The sequence below is a fragment of the Solanum stenotomum genome, chromosome 9, assembly GCF_019186545.1.
Source record: "Solanum stenotomum isolate F172 chromosome 9, ASM1918654v1, whole genome shotgun sequence".
In the NCBI taxonomy this organism is placed as follows: Eukaryota; Viridiplantae; Streptophyta; class Magnoliopsida; order Solanales; family Solanaceae; genus Solanum; species Solanum stenotomum.
This window is the reverse complement of record NC_064290.1, coordinates 52,792,942-52,805,894: the sequence shown is the minus strand read 5'-3', so window position 1 is coordinate 52,805,894 and position 12,953 is coordinate 52,792,942. Positions and strand designations below refer to the sequence as shown.

General features: G+C 32.0%; 1 non-coding gene across 1 annotated transcript; it reads left to right on the top strand.

The window, feature by feature from the left end:
- Window positions 1-521: 521 nt before the first annotated feature.
- LOC125878097 (U6 spliceosomal RNA) lies at window positions 522-624 on the top strand. Its single transcript, XR_007447713.1, has one exon. It is a non-coding gene; the product is annotated as a U6 spliceosomal RNA (small nuclear RNA).
- Window positions 625-12,953: the final 12,329 nt, after the last annotated feature.

The following is a 12,953-nucleotide window of genomic DNA, read 5'->3' as shown; positions in this document are numbered from 1 at the left end:
TGTGAAGTTGGAAATAGTGGTGTTCGAGTCAGGTTGTACACACTTGACTATTCCACCGAGTACCTGCTACCTCCTTACAAGACTTAAACAGATGGGAAGAAATCATCAATTGTTTTCTGAAGAAGTTTGTACAGTTGGTAATTGGGATTCTAGTTCTATATTTCTCAACCTATGACATCTTCATGTGTCGGATACTCAAAAAATGCACTACTTTTGGAGGATCTGACATGTACCCTCAGACATTTTTGAAGAGTCCAAGCAACATAGTACGAGGCACTTTTATTGATACCTCTTTAGTATATTGCTTTAAGATTGCCATATATGTTTCTACAAAATGGCAGCCAGCTAACAAATGGAATATATTAAATCATCTCTGGTGGTTCAAAAGTAGCTGAGATAGCAAAGGAGGACATACAAGAAGCACCTAAGTAGATACACAAATCACTTTTTCTTTTATACCTTTCTATTTCAATAATAAGTAGAAATAATTGCTCTATTCACAAATCTCTTGGACCTTGCCTGTCCCTTTGGGGAAATCTGATAAAATTGGAACGATACAGAGAAGATTAGCATGGCTCATGTGCAAGGATGACATGCACAAATCGAGAAATGGTCTTGGACCTAGCCTCAGATAAGACTTATAAAGGGGAAGATCAGTGCAAATATATAGACAAAGTGATGCAGTCTGCATAACAGAACCTCTGCACTATCAAGAATGATCGACAGCAAATTTACAACGTCGTTGTAACTGAAATTGGCTGACAAAAAAATGTCACAGAAGGCCTTGAAAGTTGCTACTATGTGTGCCTTATATGTGATCAAAATTTCTTATGGAACTTCCACGAGTATTATGGACAATGCGGAGAAAATATGCAAAAGTGATGAAGATCTTTAGCACTACCAACAATGTTGAATGAATCTACCGCCATTGGAAAATGGTAGGTCAACAATGTTGAATGTTATGGATTTGTGATTGTTGTTATCTGGTTTGTGAGGTGAAAATCTAATTTGCTTGCACTTATAGAGGTCTAAATTTCAGCTATTCATATGTAATTTATTAAATTTGTTTACTTTTTAAGTTAAAATCTTAATCATTCCACTTTTCATCATTATCAATTACCATCATCCTCAACTACAACCATCACCATATCGTCAATCACCTCAAACAACCATCACTATTACCGACTACTATTTACAATCATTACTACAATTGCAATCAATTACTATAAACAATCAACGTCATCAATCACTATGGTACATTCCTCAGTATAATTGACTATCACTATCATTCACCACAATTATCCGTTGTCACCAATAAAGTATAAAAATAAATACTCCATAAGCAAGGAAAAAGTAATACAGAGAAATATCATAATTCCATCCCACCAAGTTAATTATTACGTAATAACATATTTAATAATACGATACAATAAATTAAAATTGTTTTTTTACATAGTGGTGCAATTTGGAGTAGGAGAATCATAAACGGGTCGGAGTAGGTGTAATAATTATTATTCTCCTTTTAATTAAAACACAAACGTATTACTATAAAATAATATTGTCTGTCTGATTAAAAGAATTTTAAAATTTAGTGAATCATAATAAAATAGCCACTTTTCCATCGGTCCTTACTCATCAAAATTGCTCCAATACAATAAAAAACAAATTAGCAACTTTTAAAAGACTGTTTTTTTAAAAAAACTATTTTAAATTGTTATTTTGTTTTTAAAATGGAATTTATTATTTAAATTAACTAAAGACAATTAAGTTATTAAATTTAAATTTATTATTTAACTTAACTGAAGATAATACAATTTAAGAATATTTGTGGTGCTGACAAATATCGTTTTTTTCTCTCTTTTTATATATAGATAGATAGATACATTCACATCTGATTTATTTTTAATTTGTGCGTTTGTGCGTGCGCTTAGTGGGAAGAGGACGTGGAAAAGGGGATGGGTATGACAGTTTTTTTTTTTAAAAAAAAAAATTAAATTATTGTGTCTTTTTGTTAACTGGTAGTTATTAATATATTTTTTTAATCTTGTAAACTAAACTTGTGTGTGTCCTTTTATTTTTACCTATTTTATTGTGTTTCATAAGGATTCCTATATTTAGAAAAGACTAGATGAGTCCCATTAGTAATTGGATTTGTAAATCATTATCTCATTCAAATAGGATTTGGAAAAAGAAAAAGGTTTATATATGATATTTTATTTATATAAACGGTATTGAAAAAATCAAGTATTTTTCTTTTTTATCATAATAAGAAACTATTTTGTTATTATGTTTATTGTGAGAATGTCAATGGGAGTGTTCAAACATGTTGCCCTTGGGTTGAAGAGTGTAGTATCAAATCATACAGCTTTTGGGGTTAATCGTGTTATTGCATTAACAACGAAGAGTGTATTATCAAATTATATTGGAGTGAATCCCAAATCGATTACTATGGCTCAGAGATACCTACATGGGTTGAAGAGTGTAGTATCAAATCACACTGCTTTTGGGGTTAATCGTGTTATTGCAATAACAGGGAAGAGTGTATTATCAAATCATAGTGTAGTGAATTCCAAATCGATCACTATGGCTCAGAGATACCTACATGGGTTGAAGAGTGTAGTATCAAATCATACAGCTTTTGGGGTTAATCGTGTTATTGCAACAACAGGGAAGAGTGTATTATCAAATCATATTGTAGTGAATCCGAAATCGATCACTATGACTCAGAGATACCGACATGAAATTAGTATGGCCAAATTGGGTGGGTGTATTCACCGCAAATCGATCACTATGGCCATGGTGAAAGCGGATGGGTGTATTGGTGGACGCGGATACATCACAATGGCTGGTGGGTGCCGTTGTTGTAGTGGGCTAAGGAATTTCATTCTTTTTATGCTAGGTATGCATATAATCGGAGATTTAATAGCGATTAAGCGGATGCATGCAAGGACGCAAGAATTAAAGCTACTCAGAAAGAAGTGAGAAGTGGGAACAAAGGCATACTGATACCTGCACCCCGTGAAGTACCTTAAAGGAGTATCGTTTTCAATAGCATAGATTTCTTTTTTTATCAATTGTCTACGAATTTATGTATGAATCTTTTCTTCTTAATCCTTAGACATATCTTAGCTTATTTTATGTTGTCTTTTTTAAAAAATAAAATAAAAAATCAATTGGGTATGAATTTATGTTTTTGGGCTATGTTGTTAAAACATTTCTCCAAAAATAATGCTATATTTTTACTCCTAAGCTACCCGATATCCCTAACCCACTAATCTGTCTAGAAAATATATAATCAATTTCCATTTATAAGACTTCGTTTGGTTTGAGGAATTGGGATAGGAACTTTCTACTAATTCTAACCATGACGAATTTAACCAGACTTGTAAGGATTGACTGTAACTAGAACTAGAAATTCTACAGTCTAAATGCACTCAAATAATTTTGCTATATCTAAGTTGAACCATTATCTAGTTGTCTTATTTTGCTTGTTGTCAAGCCAACATTTCAGAATTTTTTATGATAATTTCTCCATGTATCCAAAGATGATGTTGAGAAGATGGGAAAATACTGCACCAAGGCAACAATTGTGTTATAATGTTTTCATTGGAGTTCCATGATCTCACATCTATGCGTGATGGAGCTTGGTAGTGATTAACTGGACGGAGTGAGGAACACTTAGTTTTCCCTCTTTTTTTCTCCTTTATAATGTGTTTAGAAAAGCAGCAGTGCCTCAATCTTGTTTGCACAACATGTATTGGTAATTCTGGAGACCTTGATGAATCAGTTGCTTCTGCCATCATTGACAATGGTACTGTCCAATTTATCACTTGACCCTTGCTATTTTTTCTTTAAGCACTCTACTTTCACATGGTGCTCTATGTTGTCCATTTTGTACTACTTTCACATGGCGCTCAGGCTGCTGCTTGAGCAAGAAAAAATGATTGTCTATGTCGATGATGTTTCATGGGATTGACTCTTTTGCAGACATTGCAGTGCAGCTGTGCTTTCTGGAAATCGGAATTTTGAAGGCGGTACGTGTTCACCCTCTAACAAGACAAGAGCTAATTATCTTGCGGGAACGGTATGCTAAGTCGTAGTGTGTTTTTGGAGAATCAGACAACATTTTTGGAGAGTCATATATAGCTTCTAACCATAAGATAAATATGATGCTTGTATTTTTGTTATTGAAATCCTTTCGACTATATTTTCACATTGCCTGACTTGGAGAAGGATCCTATTGGAATTGGAAAAGATGGTAAAAATGTTTACTTGAAAGGATATATGGCGTAGCAATATAAAGAAATAGCAGAGGTATATATTATGTTTTTGCGTTCCTCAATAAGCAATGAATTAACTTGAAATTAGTATGACTTAAACCAATTCTCAAGCCTATACATATATAGGTTGTTCAGTCAAGAGTGCTCCCCTCCCTGAGAAATGAATCAATTCATGGGCATGAGTATTGGGGTTAAGGATGCCTTGAGCTTATTGAACTTTGGTGACCATATTTCACCAGCAGGTAGCATTCACAAGGATAGTCCAGCTGTAAAGTATTTATCTTATGGAGCGTGATGTGGAAATGATGGCTAGAGGTACATTTGCGTCGTCAACAAGCTCTTGAAAGGGGAAGTCAGTCCAAAGACCATTTACATACATACCTACATGGGAGAAACTGTATGTGATTGATGCAGCAATGGTACTGAGTTACAATGTCTAGAGCAAATATTTGGCTATCTACATATTATATTCCATAGGCACATATGTATATAGTGATTAATGTTTCGTTATGCTATATGAACTAGTTGCAGAGATACAAATTAAACAACACCATATATTGTTCTTGCTGGAGCAGAATTGCTGCTAAGGGGCCAATGCAATGCTACTAGTAAGTATTTTAGACTAGCGATATTCATTATGGATGTTACATTATTGTTCTTCAAACAGGGAGTAATAGCTAAAAGCTTTGAGAAGATACATCGCAGCAACCTGATTGGAATGGGCTGGTGAGGATGCAGAAACACTTGATTTGACTATTGACCTTCCATAGAAGATTTCTGATCTTTCATCTCCACTCTTAGATTTGACACAGAGGTATACATTTTGTTTTTACTACTGTATATATTACAACCTTTTAGTCCTAGTCTAGTGTGTTGAATGTTCCAAGTAAATGTGTTTGCAGTTAAACTGGAATGCAATTGTATAAGTTTGCACTTCATTTTCTTATTTGGTGAAAGCTGTTGCATTATAAGTTTCTTGACATTTTGTTTGAACTTGGTCCCTTGAGGACTAATAGACATAACTACGACCTTATCAACTTATTATTATTATGGTTAAGAAAGTCTATGTGCAAACATATCTTATGTAGTATTTGTTAGTTTTGGTGGTGGAGTATGGTGGTGTCCTTCCTTACAAATACCAAATCAAACTCATAAGTTAAAAATTACATTATTACTAAAATCATAATACTTATGGTCAAAATTGTAAATACATATTAATTATAATAAATACTATCATATTTTATTTTATTTTATTTTTAATATCTGCTTGCATGTTGTCTAGTGTGTTGAATATTCCAAGTAAATGTGTCTGCAGATTGAAATACAAAATATTTCAGTTAAACTGGAATGCATTAATTGAATAAATTTGCACTTCATTTTCTTATTTAATACTATAGTGAAAGCTGCATTATAAGTTGACATTTTGTTTGACTTGTTCCCTTGAGGATTAATAGACAACAGAGGACATAACTACGAGTTACGACCTTATTATAAACTTACCCACTTCTGAAAAGGGATTGTGAAATGGTTGTTTGAAATCGAACCATGCCATAGCTCAAATTTCCAAACTATGATCCGAGTCCTTCTTTAATGTGTATAGACTCCAAACTTGATGATTTCTTATATTGAAAATAATTTCTTATTATGGCACGTGTAATTATTTAAAATTTATCAAATGATTCGGATTATATTAAATTCATGAATATATTAGTACAAATAAATATTTTGGGTTAATATAATTGAGCTAATTATTTAAGTGAATTTAATTAAAATTCAATTTAAATGATTTGGGCTACAATAGATGAACCCAATTTGCTAAGCTCAATTTCATCTCATCCTAGAGGCCCATTTTTTATGCCATGTAAATGATGTGGCATGCCAAGTCAAACAAGAAGTCAATAGGATTATGACATGTGTCAAAAATGACAAGCCCACTCCATGAAGCTCATATGTCATGTCACTTAAATCTGATTGGCCGAGGGAAATCTGTTCTAATTGCAACTCCTTTATTCTAAAACTATAAATAGGGGTTCTCATAATTCAGAAGAAAAACCAAAAAATTTTAAACAAGAAACTAGAGAAAACCCATGGTACAAATGCCATAAAATTCTCTATAAGCTACAAGTTCAAGAATTCAAACATTCAAGTTCAAGAACGATCAAGATCAAAACCATCAGATTCAAGAACAAGTTTGAAACCCTTGAATTCAAGTAAAAGTCAAGATCAAGATAAAGTTCAAAGTCAAGTTCATCGAAGATCCAAGAATAAGCTTTAAAGCCCTTGAATTCAAGATTAAGTTCAAGACAAACTCAAACTCAAGCTCAAGAGCCCTTAAATTTATATTTGAAAAGACAAATTCAAAGGAATCATAGAGATTGTAACACTCACACTTTGGATTAATAAATACGATTATTGCATAATTTTCCATTCTTGATTATTATTTTCTCGACACTAATTTTATTGTCTACAAATTCTGATTACCTGAATCCAAACATGAATAAGTATAACAGAAAAATTAGTACATGCATATTCAAATCCTATAAGAAATGACCCAAAAAACAAATGGCGATTACAGACAATAAAAGTTCAATAATAAAGAAAATTACCTTAAAACCTCAAAAATATAAATAACTCGCACTGGGTCAAATTCTGATTTTATGTGTACATATATTAAAATGAACCCCTTGAAAATAAGTAAGAAGCTTTAGCTTAATAGTTAAGGGGTTCACCAGTGGCTTTTACGTTATGGGTTCGAATCCCATGCGCAACAATTCCTCTTTTTTTTTTTTTTTACCCTTTCTAACGCATGGAATTGATCTCAACTTTTGGGCTTGGATCATCTTCTTTTTTTCAACAAGAAATTTTTTAAGAATGTTTAATGAAGCAGGGTAAAAGTAGGAAGGAATGCTTAATGCGATACTATAAAATAATATAAATTTAGCAAGTTAAGGTAAATATTTTTCTTCTCCGTCTCGCTTCCTTTTTCATCCTTTAATTTTCACGTGTTTTAGAAATTAACTTATGTAATACAACTGATCCACTAATTTTTTTATTAACGTAGCTTTATTCTCAATATATTTTATTAGTTTGGTGTTAACTTTTGCAACTAATGAGATACCCCGTATAAAAAGCATGTAGAAATTACTACGCTCACCAGGAACTGACATTACCACATGAGCTTTTTCTTTAAATTTCGAACCCCTGAGCTTATTTTTATTATATACGGCGTCATTCACCTAAAAAGTTAAGTCAGGTGATGGAGGAAAAAGATTATCGATTGAGAGAAGAATGAACATAGCATTCCGTGAAATCGTAGAGGAAAGAAAGAAGATGAATCAATTTATTTATTTTTATTTATGAATGAGAAAAGGAAGAGAATTCAATTTATTGATGAAAAATACTATTAAAATGATAAAGACAAGCCCCACTTTATAGTACACTTAATGAGCGGTACATCACAGAACATCTATCTATATATAAAAGCAGAAGAAAAAATGACATATGTCATTACCACAATTTTTTAGAATTTTAAATTTTAAATAATTATCTATCTATATATAAAAAAAATGACACATGTCATTATTATAATTTTTTAGAAATTTAAATTTTAAATAATCATCTATCTATATATAAAAGGAGAAGAAAAAATGACTCATGCCATTACCACAATTTTTTAGAATTTTAAATTTTAAATAATCAATAATAAATAATTATTTAAATTAATATTGACACATATCAATAATTCCAACAATTTTTTAGAATCTTAAATTTTAAATAATTTCAAATAATTTTAAATAATTATTTAAATAAATATTGACACAAGTCAATAATTATTACAATTAGACTAATTGTGTGGCACTTACAAAACATCTTAAATAAACAAAAATAAAATATTAGTCAATACCACAATAATCACTAATTATTAATTAAATAAATATATAAACATATCAATACTTAGATCCATTTAATTTAATTCTAACTAAATATAATTTTAATTAAATAATAAATAACAATTGAAAAAACAGAATAATTAAAATAACAAATAATAAATTAAAAACAGTTTTAAAATTTGTTTACGTTAAAACTGTGTTTTAACATTTTTGGGCTCTTTTAAAAAAAACTTATTTTTTTATTTTTAAAATGAAAACTATGTTTTAACATTTTTGGGCTATTTAAAAAAATAAATTAGAAAATTATATTTGAATTTATTATTATTGGTTATGATATATTTAATATTTAATTATTTAAAAATTATATAATTGAAAGTTACTGAATAGTAAAATTAATAACTACAAAAAGATAAGTAAAAGATTTGGATAGACACATTTGTCAACCGATTCAGTTAAAAATGATTGAAATTGAAGAAACTATTAAATGTCATTTTTATAGAGACTCACTCCATTAGCAAAACTTCAATGGAAAAGCCAGAAAAAATGATTTATCCTCCTATTGCGAGAGTTTTCCGCTATACATGATTTTCAACAATACATATTGCAATTATTAAAAGAAACAGGAAATTTGTTGGAATTTTTAAACGTGATTGTGAAGCAGTGAAGAAGTAAAGGTAGAAAAAGGGTTGTTGTAATTAATATATAGCTTTTATTTGGCGAAGGAGGAGCAATTGCACTTTTTTATGAAGAAGAAAATGAATAATTGAGTGTATTTCTTCTATCTTAAGGGTAGTATGTATATGTGTAAGAGAAGAGAAGAATCGACATTACAAAAATAATGAAGATGAATGGAGAACAAGAGGAAGATGAAGCCAAGGAAGGAGATTAAGAAGAGAAACAAATAGAGGAACATGCTAATACGATAAAAGAAATGCGACAAATTAACTAAAGAGTTGCATTGAAGAATAATTGTTGTGAGTGTAGATTTTAACTTAATTCATTAAAGGCTAATTTAGTTTGGAGCTCTGACAAGGCCACACGGAGCACATGAGAGTAAAAGGGACAATGAAAAGGTTCCGAAAACAACAAGTGTACAATTCGCAAATGGTGGTATGTTGCATCTTTTATTCTTGGCGCTGAAAGGTACTTGCTAGTAGACACTGGCAGTGATTTAGTTTGGTGGCAATGTGGACCAAATAAGTATTACGAACAAAAAAATCGCGGAATTTTGAAAATGGCCTGACCGGTGGTAGCATCGTGGATACAGGAGCAACTGTTACCAGTTTCCCTGAATATTTTTATGATGAATTCCGTGATACATTCAGAAAGGAAGTACGAGGTATTCCTTTGTATGATGCTCCACTTGGAAATTTTGACACTTGCTATATGGTGGATCCAGGTGAGGTACCAACTTTCCCCGATGTGAAGATGTACTTCGTCACCAAAACCCGGAAAATTTTTTGTTACTAGAACAACAACGAGTCATGGTGCATGAGAGAGGGCTATTCTGTCTGGATTTTACGAAATGGAAATACCCCATCGCACTTAGAGGAAGTTATCAACTTCAAGGTATAGGATTAACTTTTGATACTGCAACAGATACTTTGTCTTTTGACTTAGATGCATGTAATTGATTGAGTATCTATGAAGAAAATTTAAAAGTTGTACCTAAATCTACTTTTACTAGTTTATTTTCATCCTAAAGATATGTCATATGAGTCTCATTCGAAAGCTAGCTCATGAGGGGATCAGGATTGTCCAAGTTCATATAAGCAGACCACTAGTTCATTCCCAACCAGTGTGGGACTTTGACCCATTCTAACACCCTTCCCCCTTCACGCCCAAGTCCAACTGGAGCGTTGTTGACACCCAATTTTGACCCTCCCCAATATAAATTAATCATCGAGCTTCCTAAAATCTAAACAATTTGAAATAATTAGCTTCATCAAATTCAAAATAATTTTCAAGTCATTTTAAGTAGTTTTGTCATTTTTATAAATTTTAAAATAATAAATATGATATTTTATATAATTATGTGTCGAATTAGTATATTTTATAAATATTCGAAAATTGTCTCAAAATGATTTTAGTCTTATTTAAATATTTGGCTATTTGGTTTAAATTAATTAGTAACTTATATTTCGAGTTAATTAGTTTATAATTAAGTTAATTATTATATAATTATGTGTCTAATTAGTATATTTTATAAATATTTGAAAATCATATCAAAATATTTTTTATTTCTTTTTAGCTAAGTGTTTTACTAACTTAGTTTAATTTAAATCATAATTACGATTTTGAATTAATTAGTTCATGTTTAAATTAATTATATTTTTATTAAGTTAATTATTTTATTCCGTTATGATTAAGAAGCTCGTTAATTAATTTATATTAATTCATTTTATTTAATTTTAGCCAAACTCACTAACTAAATCAATTTGGCTATCCCTTAAACTTTGGCCGGCAATAATTGCAATTAGTTGGGCCATTCATTCAAAACTTCAACAGCCCACAACCCCAATATTATAGCCCAACCTCTTTGTCCATTTTCCCACATTCTATTTTAATTTCCAACACAACACCAATTCCAGCGAACTCCCAGGCCCAACACTCTTATAACAAATACCCAATTCCATACAATACATCATACATTATAGCAGCAGCCCGACCCGGACCCCTGTTCCATCGTCCTCTTCACGCGACAAAGCAGCGAGGAGCAGAGAGAATACTCTGTTCCTCCTTGTCCTCTTCCTCAATGTCTCTCTCCGCATTAATGTCGCAGCAGCAGTCGTACAAACACGCGTTTCTCCCCTTTCTCTTACGGAATGGGTTGAAATCTTAGAGGAAAGGGTGTTTGGTCGAATTGGGGAAAGAATTCAATTTTTTGAATTTGGAATTCGTCCTCTTTCCCCCCAAAATCTACCCTAATCTCTCCTATATAATCATCTCTTCCATTCATCTGAGAGGCGGGGGATTTTTTCTTTTAGTTGGAAATCTTTTAGATTGGATCTTTCTAGCTGAAAAAATAGAGAGTAACTTAAGCAAAAAGGGGAGCTAGAAAACAGAAAGTTCTTCGATCCCTGCTTTCGAGAAGACTAGTAGTTCGTTTGAGTTTGGACTTCCGTTCGGATCGCTGTTCGTGGTTTCATTTTCGTGGTGGAAGGATCGCAACTGCTAACTCGTTGTCCCCGTTCGCTGCACCCTTAAAGGTAATACCCATCTCGCTTCAAGCACCTCTTACTCGTAATGGGTTGTTCTTAACAACATGAAACTATTTACATATTAGCATCTGGGCGTTTTGACCCCTTTATTGGCTGCTAAACAGTGATGGAATCTGCCTGAAAGTCCATAGTTGTTATTTGTTTTCGTTTTTTTCATTGAAAGCTTGGTGTTTTCCCCTCTTCCCGAGTTAATGTTCTCATCGTTAGAATATGCCTATTTTGCTATTATCTCGATTGATAGGCTGTGAAAGTTATGGTTCAATCTTGAAAATTGAAGTCATCTTCTATAGATGATTTCGATCTTCTGATATATATGCGTACACATGTTGTTTTCTCTTCTTGTTGCTTAAATCCATGTAAGTCATATGAGTTGATTGTTTTACCGTTTTATTTGCTCATTCGTACCTCCCGCTCTTAAGAGGACCTTAGTCCGCTTGTTAGTACTTCGCATCTCTAAACCTTGCTGTCAACAATCTTAATGTCTTCCCTTTGTTATCTTTCATGTTATTTTAGTTCGCAATGAATCTGCCTCCTTTGCCTGTTTCGATATCAACTTCTAGCTTATTTTTTGATAAATTGCAAATATGCGCTATTGTGAATGTGTAGCCATCCTCTCGGCTTTATTTGCTTATATTGTTTTAGTATTCTTCTGCGCTTGTAAAAATTGATACATGGCTCCTTCAATACTCTTTTTTTCTTTGCTTAGTTTGGTCAACGTCATAAAGATTAAAATCAATAGCGATTAACTTGATAATTCATTATTTTCTTCAAGTGGAGCATTTAAGTTAGATTTTCCTTAGCTTGTTGATACAAGAGCCATCTGCAGTAATGTTGTCATGATTATTCTATACTTGTTCTTATTTTGTTCCAAGCTTATAATAGTATAAAACTTGTTTATTTTTTTGTTAAGTTACAAGTCCAGTGAGCATGCCAATATAAATTAGTTATTTTGTGTCCTTGTCTTATTTCCTTAGCTAAATGCAATTATCTTAGAAGCATGTTGTCATCTGTATCTTTGGTTGTCAAATTAATTGATGGTGATTTGCTATTCTTTTTTCCTCTATGTGTGAGTATGTTGTTAAATGGTAATATTGAGATGTTTGTGGGAAACGGTCGTTATTTTCTTAATCATTCCCTTTAAAAATGGATTAGCTGTCAATGTATTTCTCCATAATCTCCTTTATGGGATTATGTGTTGGTTTGCTTGGGTCATTGTTTCATTATATATATATATATATATAATTTGGTCTACTCCGTTCACTATTTACTGAGATTAGATTGTATGTTAATCATTTTTTTTTCTTTGTTGTGATGCATGTGGTCTATTGACGAGCCCTTGGGACTTAGGCTTTTTCCCTTAGGCATTCCGGATAAGCCATAAAGGCCCAATTACATTTTTTGATCGAGTCAACCCCCATTTCCGAGTGAAAGAAATTGATGAACAGGTGGAAAGCAATACAGGTGGCTGGAAATTTAATTTGCAGGCCCCAAAAGCCCAAAAGAGGGCAGTATACACGATATATACAAGTGTATACACAAGTATATATAGAAAGAATAGCGAT